The 6,771-nt window shown below is 41.6% G+C and overlaps 1 long non-coding RNA gene across 1 annotated transcript; it reads left to right on the top strand.

The window, feature by feature from the left end:
• The first annotated feature begins 1,942 nt into the window (after positions 1 to 1,942).
• On the top strand, positions 1,943 to 3,472 carry LOC124045132. Its single transcript, XR_006840791.1, has 2 exons — positions 1,943 to 2,066; positions 3,033 to 3,472. It is a non-coding gene; the product is annotated as an uncharacterized LOC124045132 (long non-coding RNA).
• Positions 3,473 to 6,771: the final 3,299 nt, after the last annotated feature.

The raw sequence follows: 6,771 nt of genomic DNA, 5'->3' as shown, positions 1-6,771 counted from the left end.
CTACATTACTACAATGAGCAGAGCTCTATATTACTACGATGAACAGAGCTCTACATTACTACGGTGAACAGAACTCTACATTACGAAGATGATCAGAGCTCTACATTACTACGATAAACATAGCTCTACATTATTACGAGGGACAAGGCTCTACATTACTACAATGAGTAGAGCTCTACATTACTACGAGGAACAGAGCTCTACATTACTATGATGAGCAGAGCTCTACATTACTATGATGAACAGAGCTCTACGTTACTACGATGAACAGAGCGCTACATTACTACAATGAGTAGAGCTCTACATTATTACGATGAACAGAACTCTACATTACTAAGATGATCAGAGCTCTACATTATTACGATGAACAGAGCTCTACATTACTATGATGAACAGAGCTCTACATTACTACAATGAGCAGAGCTCTACATTACTACGATGAGCAGAGCTCTACATTACTTCGATGAACAGAGCTCTACATTACTACGATGAGCAGAGCTCTACATTACTACGATGAGCAGAGCTCTACATTACTTCGATGAACAGAGCTCTACATTACTACGATGAGCAGAGCTCTACATTACTATGATGAGTAGAGCACTACGTTACTAAGATGATCAAAGCTCTACATTACTACGATGAGCAGAGTTCTTCTACATTACTATGATGAACCGAGCTCTACATTACTACAATGAGTAGAGCTCTACATTACTAAGATGATCAGAGCTCTACAGTACTATGATGAGCAGAGCTCTACATTACTACGATGAACAGAGTTCTACATTACTACAATGAGCAGAGCTCTATATTACTACGATGAACAGAGCTCTACATTACTACGGTGAACAGAACTCTACATTACGAAGATGATCAGAGCTCTACATTACTACGATAAACATAGCTCTACATTATTACGAGGGACAAGGCTCTACATTACTACAATGAGTAGAGCTCTACATTACTACGAGGAACAGAGCTCTACATTACTACGATGAGCAGAGCTCTACATTACTATGATGAACAGAGCTCTACGTTACTACGATGAACAGAGCGCTACATTACTACAATGAGTAGAGCTCTACATTATTACGATGAACAGAACTCTACATTACTAAGATGATCAGAGCTCTACATTATTACGATGAACAGAGCTCTACATTACTATGATGAACAGAGCTCTACATTACTACAATGAGCAGAGCTCTACATTACTACGATGAGCAGAGCTCTACATTACTTCGATGAACAGAGCTCTACATTACTACGATGAGCAGAGCTCTACATTACTACGATGAGCAGAGCTCTACATTACTTCGATGAACAGAGCTCTACATTACTACGATGAGCAGAGCTCTACATTACTATGATGAGTAGAGCACTACGTTACTAAGATGATCAAAGCTCTACATTACTACGATGAGCAGAGTTCTTCTACATTACTATGATGAACCGAGCTCTACATTACTACAATGAGTAGAGCTCTACATTACTACGATGAATAGAAATCTACATTACTATGATGAGTAGAGCTCTACTTTACTACAATGAACAGAGCTCTACATTACTACAATGAGTAGAGCTCTACATTACTACAATGAGTAGAGCTCTACATTACTATGATGAGTAGAGCTATACATTACTACGATGAACAAACCAATCTGATCAAATATATGGCCCCCAGGCCAGAAGCAGAGGTACTATTTGTTCAACATTAGTCTCACGTTTCCCATTTTCAGTTAAAGATTCCTAAAATCCAGAGGTGTAGCTAATGTTCAGAGTTTAGGCTGTAAAACAACACCACATAGAAGGGTGTGGCTCCTGTATACCATGGCGAGTGGGGTAGAGAGGTTGGCCTTTTTTGAGAGGCTGATCTCCCATTGGTCGACGTTGGGCCTCTAAAATAGCATTACCTGAGTCAGGTAGAAAAGTAAAGTCAGTCTGAAGAAAGTTAGGATCGTGTTCTGTTGGTAACATCAGTCTGCAAGGACCAACATTTTCTGTTTGGCAGTTCTGTTTTTCACATCTGCATTTCTCTTCAGAAGGTGGGGAACTAAAAGGCCAACAAGGTGAGTGAGGTGAGTGAAATATCCATATTAATTAGCAATGCCGAAAGTGATGTCTTAAAAGTTCCTCGATGCTTTGGTTTTTTCAATTTTGAAATATTTTCTGGGCGCTGAGTTGGAAAGTAATTTGTTTGCTGAGATCTTCATCATAGCGGAATCATGGACTTCATGCAACTCAATTCTGTAGAGAAAATAAAATCATATTTCAAAGGAATAACAGCTCATTAGAAAATAGAAAGGAGGTGACTGAAAACAGAATAAGAACCTAATAAAAATAAGATACTAATAAAAAAAATGCCCATGTAACCAACAATGATACAGTACAACCTGGGAAGGAGTTCGTCATGTAAGGGTGTGTGTGTGTCTGGTCAGTATCAAAGCTCCTAAGCAGGTTTGTGAAGCAGTAGAGGGATTGTGACGGTGATGGGTGGGTGTTTGGTTTCCTCAGGAGGGGGCTCAGAGGCAGCGGTGGAGCAGTAGAGGGGGTCACCGTGGAGGTGGCAAGGCTTTGTGAGTGAGGACAGAGCCAGCCAGAGCAAGCAGTCCGGCAGGCCTGTGATTGTATCCCAGAAAGAGGCCACATTCTCCTACCTGCCTGCCTGGAGCCATGGAGCAGTTATAGGACAGCACAGGCTGAAATGGAGAGGCCAAGTTACACTCCCTTCTCTGCTCCACACCCTGTCCCTGCCACCCCCTCACCCTCCCTCACCTACTAACTGGAGTCATTAATTACATAGGGCTGTGTCGAAGCTCCCAGGCCACCGTCTCCTTCCCTCTATACTCAGGTTGAAACTGTTGAAAGAACTTAGTAGTTCTTCATAAACACCATGCAGCGAGAAAGGGCGTGTTGCTGCCTAAAACAGACACTCGGCCATTTTGTTCTCCACGGTGGGAGAAAAGGCATAATGAAATGTATTTAACTAAAGTTCCATAATAATGTTTGCTTATTTGACCCAACTTTTGTTTCAGACATAAGATGGCCTGCTGGAGCCCTGCTGTATCGGCCAGAACTTTCTATGGATTCTATCCTTCATTCCACCGGAGTCTGTGTCTTTATTCAACCAGATTTCTGTGAAATGAAGTGTAAGAGACATGGAGCTCGAGCTTTGCACCCTAACTGAGCAATGGAGTCCATTTCCAAAGTGTTGTTGCCAGCAATCTTTAGTACTAAGTCTAATTACACTTTAGTACTAAGTCCATTTACACCAAACAATATGAATGGAAATCTATATTCTGTATAGCTGATATTGCCCTGGAAGGAATGTCATCATAATTTACAACTGCTGATGTAAAAGGGGCTTTATAAACACATTTGACTGATTGATTGCTCATTTCAAATTCATCATAAAATCAAATTGGAAAATGTAAATGTTTTGTAATCTGATTAAAATTCTTATTTAATCTCCGTGTTTGCTTGCACTGTGCCTGTAGATCAATGCTACTCTAGTCTAGAAAACTATATGCTGAATGACCTAAATATATCCCGTCTCTGACCCTGTCCTTTGTGCAAGAGCTGTTCAAATACTGAACAACATTTCCACAAATGTATATTCAACCATTTACAGCACCCACACCCTTTGGTGTAACTAGGGCTGGCACAATTACAGTATAACTGTGTAACCAACAGTTATGGATGAAGACTGAAATGAAAATATTTTTTTTAATTGATCAAACTAACAGCTGACTGAATGACCACAATGCAACAGGAGCACACATAGAAATATAATTAACAGAACAGGCTTGGAATCTCTAACCCTGGCAATTTGACTGGTAAACTCATTGGTACACTTGCAATGGCTGCCTGATATTGTGATGCAATACTTTCCATGGTGATGTAGAATGTTCATTCAAATGATCTTAACTGATGTGGCTCATGCAATGGAATGTATTTTTTGTGATGTCAGTTGAGTAAAATCAACAAAATCACAGCACATATTTTACTTCCTGCTTTGCATTGACTTGAACGGGGACGCCCGTTCCGTTCTATTCATTTTATTTCTATGGCAGCACAGACAGTCTGGAGCGGAGGAGAGGAGAAAATGTGCGTCACTTGCTGTTGGAATGCTAATTACAGTGACTGTCGTCATTTGGCTGGCCAATTACCGCCATCCAAAATACCATGACCGTCACAGCCCTAGGTGTAACACACCAGAACTCAATGCCACGACGTGTTTTTTCATTAGCTGACATGGCTCATCCAAGACTAGCCCACACACAAACACAATGCTAATGTTCAGACAATGAAGTTGAGAAGAGAGGCCTCAGAGTAACTTCCAAGTTCAATTATCTATTTAGAATGTGCCGCCACACGAACCTCCCCATAAAACAGTGATTACAAATGTAGCACTACTTTGAATCAAATTGTATTGGTCACATACACATATTTAGCAGATGTTATCGCGGGTGTAGCGAAACGTTTGTGAGTCAGGTGCATCTCCTACCAATACATTATAGAGGGCGTGTCCCAAGCGGCACCCTATTCCTTACGTGGTCCACTATATAGGGGATAGGGTGCCATTTGGGACATGACCAGAGCGTGAAAGTAGAACACAACCTTTTGACGTCCTCTGACCTCTTGGTGTGCTGCGGGTAGCTATTTATCTTTGAATTATTATATTTCAAACCCAATCAACATGTGTCTTTATATACTGAACTAGAGAGGAACACGTTTAATATGCAACCTTTTATGCAACCTTTTGTCTCAAAGAGTAATGTCTTCTCTAACATCGAAGCTCAACGTCACTAGCTGCAGGCTTCTATAAGGCCTGGACAGGCTAAAGCTTTTATGGTATTCTGAATTAAGCACAGCAAAACATTACAATCTGGGGTTTTACCCTGTTTCCAGTAGCATTTTGTTTGCTTTGGTTGCCTTTTAATCAATTCCCCTTTGGAGAGCTTTTAAAAATGGCCAACGAAGCCATTTTTAAAAATCTCAATATCAAGTCTTTGCTGAGTCCCAGTAAATAACTTACTGTGATTGTTCTCAATTAAAATGGTCAAAAAGAAACATAAATTGCTTCTTAGCAAAGAGCCATTTCTCATGCAATCATTTTGCTAGGACTGTCTGGGAGTGGTCTGAGTGGGAACCGAAACTAGCTGTTAAAACAATTTCTAATTGGTTTATTAACTAATTAATTTACCTCCTGATTGCTGCAGGCCAAAACTCCATCCAACCAAAACAGGCAGAACTTCAGGTGGTCTTTTCAAACAGCTCTTACACTAAAAGGGCATTATCATCATTTTCACAATTTCACAGTATTTTTCAATCTCATAGTGTGGAAATATATATACAACACGTGAAAATCGCATTTTTGACAGTACTGGGTCTTTAAAGTAAAACACAAAACAATTCATCCAAAAAGCAAAGCAACAGATTTTCAGCACAGGGTTGTGGCTCCTCTCTTATATATAACCATAAATGCACCCACCTGCTCTCATTAGCATGGAAGCATTTTCTGCAGTCCCCAAACAGTGTTAAACAACAAAACAACGACAGGCTTTCATGTACAATGTTACTGTACACAGAGACAGCAACGCTAGGCCGTCAAACACACAAAAAAAACCACAGAACAGGAGGAGAGTGCTGCCATTGCTGAAGCAGGGAGGGATATGATTGGTAAAGTAGTCTACTGCCGGTCTTCCTGTCTAATGCGGAGGTGGACACCAAACCAAAACACACGAATAGCCTAATTGTGAGCGTTGTAAACCAAATGCCAATAACCACTGACATAGTCAAAGACATCATTCTCTCACAAGGTGTTGGAACAGTTCCAGCATAGAAAAGAGAATGTTCCTCACTGTTCCGTTGTCTTATGACTCTATGAGTTCCGGATCACTGCAGTGTTTTGAAAATAGCTTCTACTGCAGCCAGGGAGCACCTCCTGCACTGTGAGTGAACTGGAAATGGGCACTGCTGCAGTAATCATGCCCGCCATGGGAGCTCCCTCACTTCTGTTTCTGCTCCTACTGAGCCCGAGCCTGGGGGAAGACACAGGTGAGAACCTAAAAATGTTCCGCAGAGCTGATACCGTGCTAATCTGTCGGAAACTCATCTTCACTTCTAATGAGTCTGGGGTTTCCAGTTGCTCCACCTGTTGTGTGAAATGAGTTACACGGGTTTATTTTAAAAAGATGGAAAATGTTTCTCATCACACACACAGTACATACTAATTGAGATCATGTGATTCCCCTTCCTGGGACGCTTTAGCACTATGCACCTTAGTCATACCTCTTCCTGTAATGCCACAGCCACAAGCAGTGATTACAATCATGGCATAAGGGTATTCATGTTAACACTGTGCCCTCCTATCCACTCCTATACACCTCCACAGTGGCGGAGGACATGGGTGTTCACCAGCTGGGTCGTCTGGTGGAGCTGCTGACCTCAAGGGAGTGTGAGGACCTCCTCTCTGCCCTGTCCCACCCAGAGGAGAACATATTCCAGCAGCTGGACCATCTCTCACTGGAGAACAACCAACTGGACCTCCAGAAGAGAGTCAAGAGAGACACTGGTACTGCAGCGCTGACAGTACATCACAACCAAAAGCTCATTCGTTACACTGTACAAACTCAGCCGGGTCTGAACCATACATTTGCTGTGCTTCTACACATACGTTGATGTACTGAAATGCAACGCAACAATCAAAAGGGCCTAGCTAGCTGTCCTAGCTAAATGCTCTGCTCTAACTCAACACTATATAATGGGTAT

The sequence above is a fragment of the Oncorhynchus gorbuscha genome, linkage group LG10 (genome assembly GCF_021184085.1).
Source record: "Oncorhynchus gorbuscha isolate QuinsamMale2020 ecotype Even-year linkage group LG10, OgorEven_v1.0, whole genome shotgun sequence".
NCBI lineage: Eukaryota > Metazoa > Chordata > Actinopteri > Salmoniformes > Salmonidae > Oncorhynchus > Oncorhynchus gorbuscha.
The sequence above is the reverse complement of the archived record's forward strand: the minus strand, read 5'-3'. Positions and strand labels throughout refer to the sequence as shown.